Consider the following 13,293-nt stretch of genomic DNA (forward strand, 5'->3'; position numbering starts at 1 on the left):
TCTCACTCGTGTAGTCCCCTGTATCCTTCTTCCTTCCTCTCTCTCTCTCTCTCTCTCTCTCTCTCTCTCTCTCTCTCTCATCTATCTCTCCATCTTAGTCTTTCCACTTTTTTCATTTTGTAAATTTTTTAAGATAAAGTATTTTCTTGGCTCTTAGATCCTCATTTGTCTTGCTAATACACCCCTTTTCCCACTCACATGAAGAAGAGGGTAAAAGGGCAGGCCTTCAGAAGAAGACTGGGTCATCCATGGAAGCTGAGAACTAGTATTTCAGGGAATAAAAAAAATGAACATTTTCTACTGAGAATTCATCCTTCAGACTCCATCTTCAAGAGGTAGAGACCCTGTACCCTTCTCTCTATCTCTTTCTATCTCTGTCTCAGCCTTTTCAAATTCAAAGGCATAGAAACTACATCCGGAATCTTCTCCACTCATGATGGAATTAAACTTGATATTTATCTCAAGCAAAACTCTAAAAAATAAACAAATACATGGAAATTCAATAACCTACTTCTGAATTACTACATGACTACTTAAGACATTAAAACTGAAATCAAAAGATTCATGGAAAGGAACCAGCAGTTAGCGTAATGGCTACGTCGCTGGACTCCCACGTAGTCAACCGCCGTTCGCATCCAGGACCCAGTGGTTTAAAACTCACACCAGGCACGTGTGCATGCGTGCCCAAGATCCCGAGAGGAGAACGGAGGAGAAGGGATTGAGGCGTGATCACCCCCCCTCGGGCGGGGGTGATTTCTCGCTCTCTGTCTCTCTGTGTGTGTCTCTCTCTCTGTCTGGTGAGTGTACACACCCTATAGTGAAAACCTCTCAAAAAAAAAAGATCCATGGAAACAAAAAAATCAGCAAATCTATGCGACACTACAAAAGCAGTCATAAGAGCAAGTTCATAGCAATTACTACATATAAGAAAAAGATGAAAAGGTGACAAAAGCACAACCTAACATCATGCATTGGGGAATTGGAAAAACAAAAACAAAAACAAATCCAAAAAATGTCAGGAGAAAAGAAATAATAAAGATTCAAAAAGAAACAAAAGAAATAGAAAATAAAATAACTATACAGAAAATAAATAAAAGAAAAAGCTGGTTCTTTGAAAAGATAAAGAAGATTGACACATCATTAGCTAGAATAATTAAGAAGAGAAAGACTTTCATCTCCAGACCCCTGGCCTAAGAGAAACTGAGGCAGGGGCCCCTGTCCCAGCCCCAGCTCCAGCTTCCCCAATTTCAGCAACCCTCTATCACTGTCAGCAAGGACTGCCCCCATCTCTACAGCAGACCCCTTCCATCTCCAGACCCCTGACCTAAGGGACACTGAGGCAGGGCCTCCCGCCCCAGCTCCTGCTCCGGCTGCCCCAACCCCAGCAACCCTCTATCTCTGTCAGCAAGGACTATACCCAGCTCTTCAGCAGACCCCACTTCCAGCTCCAGACCCCTAGTCTAAGGGACACTGAGGCAGGGCGCCCCCCTACCCCAGCTCTAGCTCCCACAACCCCAGTGACCCTCTATCTCTGTCAGAAAAGTAGATTTTTCCTTATCTTCTTCTTTCATTTTAATTTCACACTTCTCCTTACCACAAAGGACCACCCCAAGCTCTACAGCAGACCCCACTTCCATCTCCAGACCCTAGCAAAACTGCACCATGCAACTTTTTCTTTATTCTCCTTCTTACTTTCTTCCCTCATATTGTCCTCTTTTACTCATCCTCCACTCTCCAGAGGGACTAGATAGATCTAGAATCACAATTCTGAAATACACTAGTATTGTAAGACTCCCTGGACCCTTCCTTTTACTGAATCACCTGCAAAAAAGGAGATAATGCTCTTTCAGACACCTGAATAGAATACTCCTGCTTGGACCACATTGCTAAAGACAACAGAAGAGAGACTTCAGCACACATCAGTCCACAGCAAAAGAGAAACACACTTGCTCCTAGTTGAAGAAACATTCTCCTAAAAGGTATTCCAAAGTGAATACATCTCCCAATGGCTAGAAGTAGAAGAGCCTCAGGTCTGAATAAACCAGGAAATATGTCTCCATCAAAAGATCATAGTAACTCCCTTCCATTTCTCAAAAAAAGAAAAAAAAAAAGAGAGAGAGAGAGAGGAAGTTACCAAAATGTCAGAGAAAGAATTTATTTATTTATTTATTTATTTTGGGTGGGGAGAGGTTTTTGCTATAGGGCGCGTGCGCTCGCCAGACAGACAGAGAGAGACAGAAAGCGAGAAATCACCCCCCAGGGGGGATGGTCACACCGCAATCCCTCAGAGAAAGAATTTAGAATATTCATGGTGACCAAATTCTATGAGTTGGAATAGAAAAGAGAAAACAAACTACAGAAGGTTAGGAAGTCCTTCCACAATAATGAAAGAAGAAATGGACATTCTAAGAAAGAATCAGATGGAACTATTAGAGATGAAGTCTGTAATACAGGAAATCAAAAACTCTCTCAAAAGTATTAAAAGTCTATTAGACCATTCTGAAGATTGAATCTCTGACATAGAAGATAAAACCTCTGACCTAGAGAAAAAACACCAAAAATATAGAGAAAATAACAAAACAAAACAAAACAAACAAACAAAAAAAACACGAGGTTAATATATGAGAAATACTAGACTCCATTAGTCACCCTAAAATCTGAATAACTGATATCCCAGAAGGTGAAGAAAATAATAAGGGCATGGAAAATCTATTCCATGAAATCCTAGAAGAAAATTTCCCAAGTCTAGAAAAGCCCACAAACACCCAGAGTCAAGAAACACAAAGGACCCCAAATAGAATCAACCCAAGAAGATCTTCCCCAAGACACATCTTGGCCAGTCTGGCAAAGACCACAGATAAAGGCAAGAACTAAAACTGGCAAGAGAGAAATGACAAGTGATTTACAAAGGTCATCCCATCAGTCTAATACCAGACTTTTCAATGGAAACAATGTAAGCAAGGAAAGAATGGGAAGATGTATTGAAAGTGTTAAGAAAGAAACAATTTCAACCAAGATTATTATATTCTGCAAGATTATCCTACATATGGGAAAAAATTAAAATCTTCTCAAACAAACAAGACCTGAAAGAATTTGCCAACACCAGACCACTTCTACTCAATATAGTACTGGAATTCCTGGCCAATGCAATCAGACAAGAGAATAAAATAAAAGGCATTCCAATAGGGAATGAAGCATTGAAATGCTATCTGTTTTCAGATGACATGATTTTACACATAGAAGACCCAATAATATCCATGAAAAAACTTCTCAAGTAATAAATTCACACAGTAAAGTGGCAGGATACAAAATTAACCTACAAGAATCTATATAGCATTTCTATATACAAACAACAAGCAGACAGAGACAGAAACATGACTGAAAATAAAGATGCAATAGCATGCACGAAAAATTTCTCAAAGTAAAAAATGCAGGGCAGTGCTGCCAATGCCTGGGTGGAGGAGCTGAGGTCAGCATCAAATTGGAAATATTTAAAGTGAATACACAACTATTTCAGCAATGCAGACAATTAAGTGTGTTGTTGGGCGATGGTGCTGTTGGTAAAACATGTCTCCTGATATCCTACACAACAAACAAATTTCCATCTGAATATGTACCAAATGTTTTGTTTTCTTTTGTTTTTTCGGAGAGGTTTTTCACTATAGGGCACGTGTGCTTGCCAGACAGAGACATAGAGACAGAAAGCGAGAAATCACCCCCCAGGGGGGATGGTCACGCTGCAATCCCTTCTCCTCCATTCTCCTCTCGGGATCTTGGGCACGCACACACATGTGCCCAGCGTGAGTTTTAAGCCACCAGGTCCGGGACGCGAATTGCGGTCGACTACATGGGAGTCCAGTAACATAGCCATTACGCTAACTTCTGGTTCCCTCAACTGTTTTTGACAACTATGCAGTCACTATTATGATTGGTGGAGAGCCATATACTCTTGGGCTTTTGGACACTGCAGGACAAAAGGATTATGACAGATTACAGCCGCTGAGTTATCCACAAACAGGTGTATTTCTAGTTTGCTTTTCTGTGGTCTCTCTGTCCTCATTTGAAAATGTGAAAGAAAAGTGGGTGCCTGAGATAACTTATCACTGTCCAAAGACACTTTTCTTACTTGTTGGGACCCTAATTGATCTCAGAGATGACCCCTCTACTATTGAGAAACTCGCCAAGAACAAACAGAAGCCTATCACTCCAGAGACTGCTGAAAAGCTGGCCCGTGACCTGAAAGCTGTCAAATATGTGGACTGTTCTGCACTCACACAGAAAGGCCTAAAGAATGTATTTGATGAAGCAATACAGGATGCCCTGGAGCCTCCAGAACCTAAGAAGAGTCGCAGGTGTGTGCTGCTATGAGCATCTTTCCAGAGCCCTTCTGCACAGCTGGTGTCGGCATTATACTAAAAGCAATGTTTAAATCAAACTAAAGATTAAAAATTAAAATTTGTGGAGCCAGCAGGTGGCGTAGTGGTGAAGACGGTGGACACTCACATGGCTGACCATGGTTTGACTCCCAGACCTGGTGGCTTGTTTTCTCACTTTCCCTCTTTTCCTCTGTCTCCCTATCACTCTCTGTGTGTCTATCTCTGATCAAATTAAAAAATAGTAACAATGAATAAATAAAATTCAATAAATAATTATTTTAAAAAATTAAAATTCGTTTTTGCAATAATGACAAATGCCCTGCACCTACCCCATATGCACTCATGGGAGACAAGGCCCATAGGTATGAAATTCCTCCCCTTCTGATACTAGTTAATTTTGAGTAATTGTATATTGTCAGAAAAGTGATCAGTACTAGTTCTTGTTTTGTTGTTTCAAAAAAAGTTGTTTTGTTTAAAAGCGAGGCATGCTTGTGATGACTGTAACAGACTAATCTGATTTGTTGAAGCTGCTCCCTGGTTCCACTCTGGAGAGTAATCTGGGACATCTTTTTTTTTCTTCTTCTTCCTTATTTTTTGGGGAGAGTGTGTGGGCGGTTTGTTTTTTAATCTTGTTTTTTAAATTCATTAACCAGTGGACAGCCCTTAAGGGGAGGAGGACGAATCAATTCCATATTCCTCTTCCTAGCTCTAGTTTAGAAAACATGTTCCCCACCTGGTGCTCTTAGGAAGGAGTACAGAAAATGCCTCATTTAATAACATACTCCTTTATTTTTTTTTGGAGAAGTTGTTTTTTTTTTTTTTTTTTTTTTTTTTTTTTTTTTTAGCTATAGGGCGCGTGCGCTCGCCAGAAAGACAGAGAGAGACAGAGGAGAGACAGAAAGTGAGAAATCACCCCCCAGGGGGGATGGCCACGCCGCAATCCCGTCTCCTCCATTCTCCTCTCGGGATCTTGGGCACACACGCACACGGACCCAGCGTTGAGTTTAAGCCACCGGGTCTGGGACTCGAACCAGACTACATGGGAGTCGACTACATGGGAGTCCAGCAACACAGTCATTACACTAACTGCTGGTCCTTTTTGAAAGTTGACTTTTCTCTCCGCCCTTGAGTATTTGATGAAACTCATAAGAGTGGGTGGAACCTGTCTTGCCCCTCCTCTTTTCTAGGATGCACTATATATGTGACTGTGACTTTCAAGGAAATTTGTTTGCCATTTGCTGATTTTTTTGGAAGTTAATTTCTAACTTCTTTCACTGATAAATTAAGAAAAGTATTGCACCTTTTGAAATACACCAAATGAATTGAGTTCATAATTAAAAGACTTTTTTTCCCTGTCAGTCATTGTCTTATATGCTTAACCTAGATTTGCAGCTCACTAGTGTATGATTCAGTGTTCCTAGAATACAGCTGAAACCCTGGTATACAGAGGAAATCTGAAGGGTGGTGCTAGAAGACGGATGTCTATGGACTGAGTCACATCCTCTTTCAATTTATGAGGATGGAGGCTGCTTCATCAAGAAGCTGGGGGTAGGGAGAATATTTAACAACATAGGAACCAGTCAGAGGAATCCCCTTTCTGTTTTGCATATGAGGAACCCTAGGAAAGCCAATTGAGACTTTCTAGTTTACTAAAAATTATGGAAAGAGTCTTATGAAGACTCTTCATAAGTGTTAATAGGGATTTTATCAGCTTATTTTGGTTGCAGTTTCCAATTTTTAAAAATGTTTAGGTAATCCTAATTCTTGTAGATCCGTTAGTGTTGAACCAATGCTTTCTCATGTCTCAGTTCTTTGTACATGCATTCTTTTCAGATGTATTAAACAAACAAAAACCCTTCACAAAAAAAAAGTTAAAAATGCATAAAGTCGCAGCATACAAAAGTAACTTACAAAAATCTATAGCATTTCTATATACAAACAACAAGGAGACAGAAATGGAGACAATAATCCCATTTACCATAGCCACAAGAAGTGTAAGATACTTAGGAATAAAACTAACCAAGGAAGTCAAAGACCTTATAAGGAAAATTATGACAGTCTTAAAAAAGAAATCAAATATGACACAAAAAAGGGGAAAGATATCCCATGTTCCTGGAATGGCAGAATCAACATAATCACAATGCCAATTCTATTCAAATTAACCTATATATTTAATGTAACCTCTATAAAATTAAAAAGACATTCTTTGCAGATCTAGAAAAGGCAATCATAGAATTTGTCTGGATCATAAAAGACCCAGTATTGCCAAAGCCATCCTGTGCAAGAAGAGTGAAGTGGGGGGCATCTCACTTCCTGATCCCAAAATATATTACAAAGCTGTGATAATCAAAACAGCATGGTTGTCACTGAAACATTAAAAAAAAAAAAAAAAAAAAAAAAAGCATGGTATAGGTGCAAAAAGAGACACAGGGACCAAAGGAACAGAGTAGAGACCCCAGAAATAAACCCCAAAACATAGAGTCAACTGATCTTTGAAAACAGGCACCAGTCAATCCAGTGGGAAAAGGAAAATCTCTTTAGCAAATGGTGCTGGAAAAACTCGGTATCCATCTCCAGAAAGATGAATCTGAATCCCTGTCACCATTAGCAATAATTAACTCAAAGTGGATCAAAAATCTAAACCAAGTACCACAAACTATAAAACTACTGGTGGAAAACACTGAGAGACATTCAGGTAGGCAAAGACTTCTTAAGCAAAGCCCCCAAAGCACAGGCAATAATCCCCAAAATAGACAGGTAGGATTACATCAGATTAAGAAGTTTCTGCACAGCAAAGGACACAATAATTAGTGTGAATCAACAACCCTCGGAATGGGAGAATTTTTTTTTTAACTACACCTCAGATAAGGGACTGATAACCAGGGATCTCAAGGGGCTTATCTGGGAGAAAATGATTAACCCAATTAAAATATGGGGAAAAGAGTTGACTAAACAACTCTCTAAGGAAGACACACGATCAGCAAAAAAGCATAAGAAAAAATATTCAACAACTCTCATCATAAGGGAGATGCAGATCAAAACTACAAGGAGATACCACCTAACCCCAGTCAGAATGGTAAAGGTTAAAAAAAGAAAAAAATGATAAGTGCTGGTGGTGATGTGCTGAAATGGGAACTCTACTAAATTGTTGGTAGGAAGATACCAATGTATCTTCAGCAAGCATTAGACTGTAAATCTAAAGACAGAGGTTGAATCCTCTTTTTACCAAAGCCCTGAGGTGAATATTTCATGTCGAATTGCAGATTTGAAGACCCAGTTTCAATTCTGCCAGGGTTTCTTCCACCTTTTCTTTACTTAACAGCTGGAGAAGTAGATTGAAGCCAGTTGTTTAGAGTGTTTAGCTGTTAACTAAAGTGCCATGGGGGTGGATCCCATTAATCTAGTAAGGACTTAGCTTAAATTAAAGCGTTTGGTTTGCACTCAATTGATGTGAGACTAAGTCTTGCAGTCCTTATGCTTCAGGAATTAAGTACTAATAACTTGCTTGAATAAAGGCTTCTGGTCTTATCTAACCTATATTCCTATAGTAGGAGTAATGTAAGTGGGCCAAGGGGTAGGGTTAAGGTTGTAAGTATAATAAGGCAAGGTAAGAGGGTCATGTTCTTTTTGTTTTTGAGTTTTAGTTTTATTATGGTGTTGTTGGATGAGGGAAATAGTGTTAATAATGTTGAGTAGATTCGCTGCATATAGAAATACAAGTTGAGTAAAGCTATTACTGCTATGAGTATTAGTATTATGATGCTGTTGTTTTTTATTTCCTGAATGATAATTTATTTGGTTAAGAATCCTGTTAGTGGGGGTACGCCTCCTAGAGATAGGAATAAAATTATCAATACTGTCGTTAGAAATGGTATATTGTTTCATAGTTGTGTTAAGGAAAGAGTAGTGTTATTGTTTAGGTTTAGCATTATAAATATGGCTGTTGTAATAAGAATATACACAAGCAGATTCAGATAGTTGCTGGGATGCTATATGGTAGGATGGCTACTATTCAGCCTACATGGGCAATTGATGAGTAGGCTATGATTTTTCGTATCTGGATCTGATTGAGTTCTCCTCATCCTCCAATTAAGATGAAGGCTAGTGCTACTAGTATGATCAGGGTTATGCTGAGTGAAAGAGAAATTTGGCATAGGATTGAGATCAGGGCTAGTTTTTGTTGTGTTAGGAGTAGTATGCCTGATTGTAATGACACTCCTTGTGTGACCTCTGGGATTCATAGGTGGAATGGAGTTAGTCCTAGTTTTATGAGCAGGGCTGTTGTGGTTATTAGCGAGGCTGGGGTATTTGTGTTTGTTGTGATTGTCCATTGGCCTGAGTACAAAGCATTGATTAAAATGGCTATTATAAGGATTATAGATGATGTAGCTTCTATAATAAAGTACTTGGTTGATGCTTCTGTTGACTGTGGGTTAGATTTTTTCATTAAAGTGGTAATAAATGCTGGGAACCAGGAGTTAGCGTAATGGCTATGTCGCTGGATTCCCACGTAGTCGACCGCGGTTCGTGTCCTGGACCCCGTGGCTTAAAAAACTCACGCCGGGCGCGTGTGCGTGCGTGCCCAAGATCCCGAGAGGAGAATGGAGGAGAGGGGATTGCGGCGTGACCATCCCCCCTGGGGGGTGATTTCTCACTTTCTGTCTCTATGTCTCTCTCTGTCTGTCTGGCGAGCGCACGCGCCCTACAGTGAAAATCTCTCAAAAAAAAAAAAGTGGTAATAAATGCTAATAAATGCTAATACATTTATTTCTCGCCCTATTCAGGTTAGTAGTCAATGTGAGCTTAATACGGTGATTATGGCTCCTGAAAAGATTGTAAATATAATATTTGAGAAGACTAGGGGGTTAATTAGTACAGGAAGGATATAAACCAACATTTTCGGGGTATGGGCCTGATAGCTTATTTAGCTGACCTTACTTAGAATCTAGTACATTGGTAGCACGAAGAATTTTGAATTCTTAGGGGTAGGTTTGATTCCTATGGCTCTAGAAACGAGGGTTTGAACCTCTTAGGGGTAGGTTTGATTCCTATGGCTCTAGAAACAAGAGGGTTTGAACCTCTATTATTTACTCTATCAAAGTAACTCTTTAATCAGACATATTTCTGTTTGTGGGGGGATGCTTGATAGTGAAATGGTAATAGATACATATCATATACATATTGCTAGGGTTAGTGGGAGGAAGCTTTTTCATAGGAGATGCATGAGTTGGTCGTATCGAAAATGTGGATATACTGCTCAGATTCATAGGGGCAGAATTGTAAATGTTAAGGTTTTAGTGGTGAAATTTATGGTGTATAGCTCTGGAGTTAAGTTATTATGAAAGGGGAACAAAAAATTGTTGTTCTAAGGGCGTTTATTATGATGATGTTTATGTACTCTGCTATGAAGAATAGAGCAAAGGGACCTGCTGCATATTCTACATTGAACCCTGATACCAGTTCTAACTACTCACCCTCTGCTAGATCAAATGGTGCACGGTTGGTTTCTGCTAGTGTAGAGATGAATCATAATATGGCTAAAGGTCATGATAGTAAAATTAGTCATATATATTCTTGTGCTGTGATTAAGGTGGATAGTATAAATGAGCCACTTATTAATAAAACAGATAGTAGGATGATAGCAAGAGTAACTTCATATGAGATTGTTTGTGCTATGGCCTGTAGGGCCCTGATTAGAGCATATTTAGAGTTTGAGGCTCAGCCTGATTGTAGAATTGAGTATACAGCTAAGCTTGATATGGCTAGGATGAATAGACTCTCTATGTTTAGGTTAATTAGTGGATGGGGTATGAGTAATAGGATTCATATAGGTAGTGCTAGGCTTAGAGCTAGTACTATCCACAGTTCAGTCGCTGTGGAGAACAATATGGAGGTTCTTCAAAGACTGTCAAATAAAACTGCCATATGATCAAACAATTCCACTCCTGGGTATCTACCCAAAGGACAGGAAAACACTTGGAAAAGCACTTGCACAACTATATTTATTAGGGCATTATTCACGATGGCTAAGACATGAAACCAACCCAAATGTCCACAAACAGATAAATGGACTGAAAAAGTGTGGCACAAATACTCCATGGAATACTATACAGCCATAAGAAAAGACCTGGCATTTGATAGAAAGTCAACAAACATGGAAGATTTATTGCTGAGTGAAGCAACTGTGGCTATGAAACAGATACATTGTGTGTCTCCACTACATATTCCGACTTTCTACACTCTATGGTATATACTAAAAGATGGGAGGACATAAAAGCATTATTATAGACACTGGGGACAAAGTGGAAGGAGAGTGGGAGAGGGGAAGAATCCAGAAAGGAAAATTTGGGAAAAACTGTAGAAGTATGACATTTGTGGGACAGAGATATGGTTTGTTGCCTGTTGATGATGTCGTATATAACATTCTCAACTCGCCTGGTGTGTGGCACATATCTTATTGGGTAAAATCTTACAATCTAAATGATGTATAGTGAATGAATGTATAAATAATTACAAATTACACAAATTTAAAATGAGAATACATGAGAAATACTAAATACCATTATACATCCAAACATCTGGATAATCGATATCCAAGAAGGTGATGAGACGACTAAGGGCATTGATAATCTATTCCAAGAAATCCTGGAAGAAAACTTTCCAAACCTAGAGAGGCATTCTGGATAGACCCAAGAAATACAAAGGACCCCACATAGAATCAACCCAAAAAGATCTTCTCCAAAACACATTATAGCCAGATTGACCAAAACCACAGAGACAAGATACTGAGATTGGAAAGAGAAATGTCGTTACCTACAAAGGATACCCCATCAGGATAACAGCAGACTTCTCATCTGAAACAGCAATAGCAAGCAAAGAATGGGAAAATATATTCAAAGTGTTAAGTGATATACAATTTCAACCAAGAATACTGTACCTGCCAAAATTACCCTTCATATACATTCTCAGATAAACAAAACGTGGAAGAATTTACTGACACCAGACCAGTTCTCCCCAAGAAGTGCTGACGGGAGTTCTATATCAGGAAAACTAAAGTCAGACACAAGAAATAGAGTTCAAAAACAACTAAGAAAATTGCCAACTTAATGGCAGGGACAAGTCCAGAGTTGAATGTTATCTTCCAGAATTTAAGCAGAAAGATCAGACCATAAAAGGAGATAGATTAAGTACATGGGTCTGAACTGGTGAAGTAGAATTTTATGACATTTGACTAAAACACTACTGATCTTCTATGCTGTGTTATACAGAGTTAAGGATTTTTGTCTTCTCTTGAATTGTCAATAGATCCATGTACTTACTATTCGAACAGAATCCTAACCTATTTCCTGACTTTAAGTCTTAAAGTTCTCTTAACATTGTTTTATTTTGATTTATTAAAGCTAAAACTACCTTTCTTGAAATTAAAAATTATATTAAAAAATACCTATTTAATGACCACAGTAAGCTATATAGCCTCAGCTAGGTGCTAATTTATAGTATATTCATTCTACTCACAATTTCATGCCTGAAGTCAACATGTGTTCACAGATATGTATTTATTAGCTGAACCTGCTATTGAAAGTAGTTAGATTAATTAAGATATTTTGCTAAACAGTAAAATGTGGGGAAAAAATTTATAAAAAGGAATCTCTGCATCTGCTGTCCCTCTGAGTTCAGCTTCACAACTATGAAGGCCTCCATCCAGGGACCCCCTTCCAGATCCCAGTGCTAGCCAGGTAGGCAAGTGTCTCTCTCCCTCTCATTCTTCTCTATCCTCCTTCTTGTTCTCTTTTAAAAAAAAAAAAAAAAAAAAAGCTTTCCCCCTCCCTTCCTAGCCTTCCCGTGAGCAGATGCAGCAATGAGTCTGTCTCACTTTTTCTTATTTCTGCCCCCTTCCCACTTCCTTTCTTTTTTTTTCTTTTTTCTCCCCTTCCCCACTTTCACCATTTCCCCTCAAAGGTGCTTCCCCTGGACAGGGGCAGGAGCAGGGCCTGTCTCAGCCTCCCGTCTCTCCTAGGCCCCCACCAATCTATGGCGAGAAGGAGCCCCCTTACCACCTGGGCACAAGCACAGGCAGCTGGATGAGGGGGACTGGTGGTGGCAGCGGCCTCAGGTCTGGGGTCTCATGGAACTAATTCACTGACCTACCAACCAGCCAGGTCCGTGCATCTCGCTCCAGTGCCAGCATCCCTCGACCTGGTTTCCCCTCTTCTCCCTCCTCAGTTGGCTGGGTTCTTGTCCCTCTGCCTGGGAGAATGAGGTGGTAATGGGCCCCTGGATTACTGTCCATCACCACTGTGAGGCCTACAGCTCTGCCGGGGAGGAGGAGGAGGAAAAGAGGAGGAGAAGGTATCTACATCAAGTTGACTGGCAGACAAATCCAAAGGATATCATGAAGTTTCCAAGACCTTTGGAAAACCAGCCATTGTCTTTAAACACTATATTTAGGGAAGCCCAGATGTGGAATGTTAATGTGCCAAAAATGTCTACAAATCAACATTCCCAGATAAACAAAACCTGAAAGAATTTACCAGCACCAGACCAGATCTCCAAGAAGTTCTCAAGGGAGTGCTATGTCAGTAAAATTAAATGCAGACACACAGAAATAAGAGTTCAAAAACTAAGAAAATGGGCAACTTAATTGTAGGGACAATATCTGGAGATGAATATTATATCCCAGAATTCAATCTGGAAGATTGAACCACAACAGAAGGAAGATTAAGTACATAAGACTGAACTGATGAAACAACATTCTGTGACTTGACTAAACTATTGCTGCTTTTCTTCTAAGCTTTGTTGTCCAGTTTTAAAGGATTTTTGTCCTGTCTTGAACTGTCGGTAGGTTCGTGTACTTACTATTTGAACAGAATACTAACCAGTTTCTAGGCTTTAAGTTTCAAGGAAATATCCTTACCAG

At 39.5% G+C, this 13,293-nt stretch overlaps 1 protein-coding gene and 2 pseudogenes across 1 annotated transcript in view; 2 read left to right on the forward strand and 1 right to left on the reverse strand.

The window, feature by feature from the left end:
- LOC102480681 (zinc finger protein 883) overlaps positions 1 to 13,293 on the reverse strand; it is an 86,585-nt gene that overhangs the window by 15,954 nt on the left and 57,338 nt on the right. The window lies entirely within an intron of this gene.
- LOC102480242 (cell division control protein 42 homolog) lies at positions 3,439 to 4,440 on the forward strand (annotated as a pseudogene).
- Positions 12,271 to 13,293, forward strand: part of LOC102482360 (cyclin-I-like) — a 2,511-nt pseudogene continuing 1,488 nt past the window's right edge.

This window comes from Tupaia chinensis, unplaced genomic scaffold (genome assembly GCF_000334495.1).
Source record: "Tupaia chinensis unplaced genomic scaffold, TupChi_1.0 Scaffold143748_1, whole genome shotgun sequence".
NCBI lineage: Eukaryota > Metazoa > Chordata > Mammalia > Scandentia > Tupaiidae > Tupaia > Tupaia belangeri.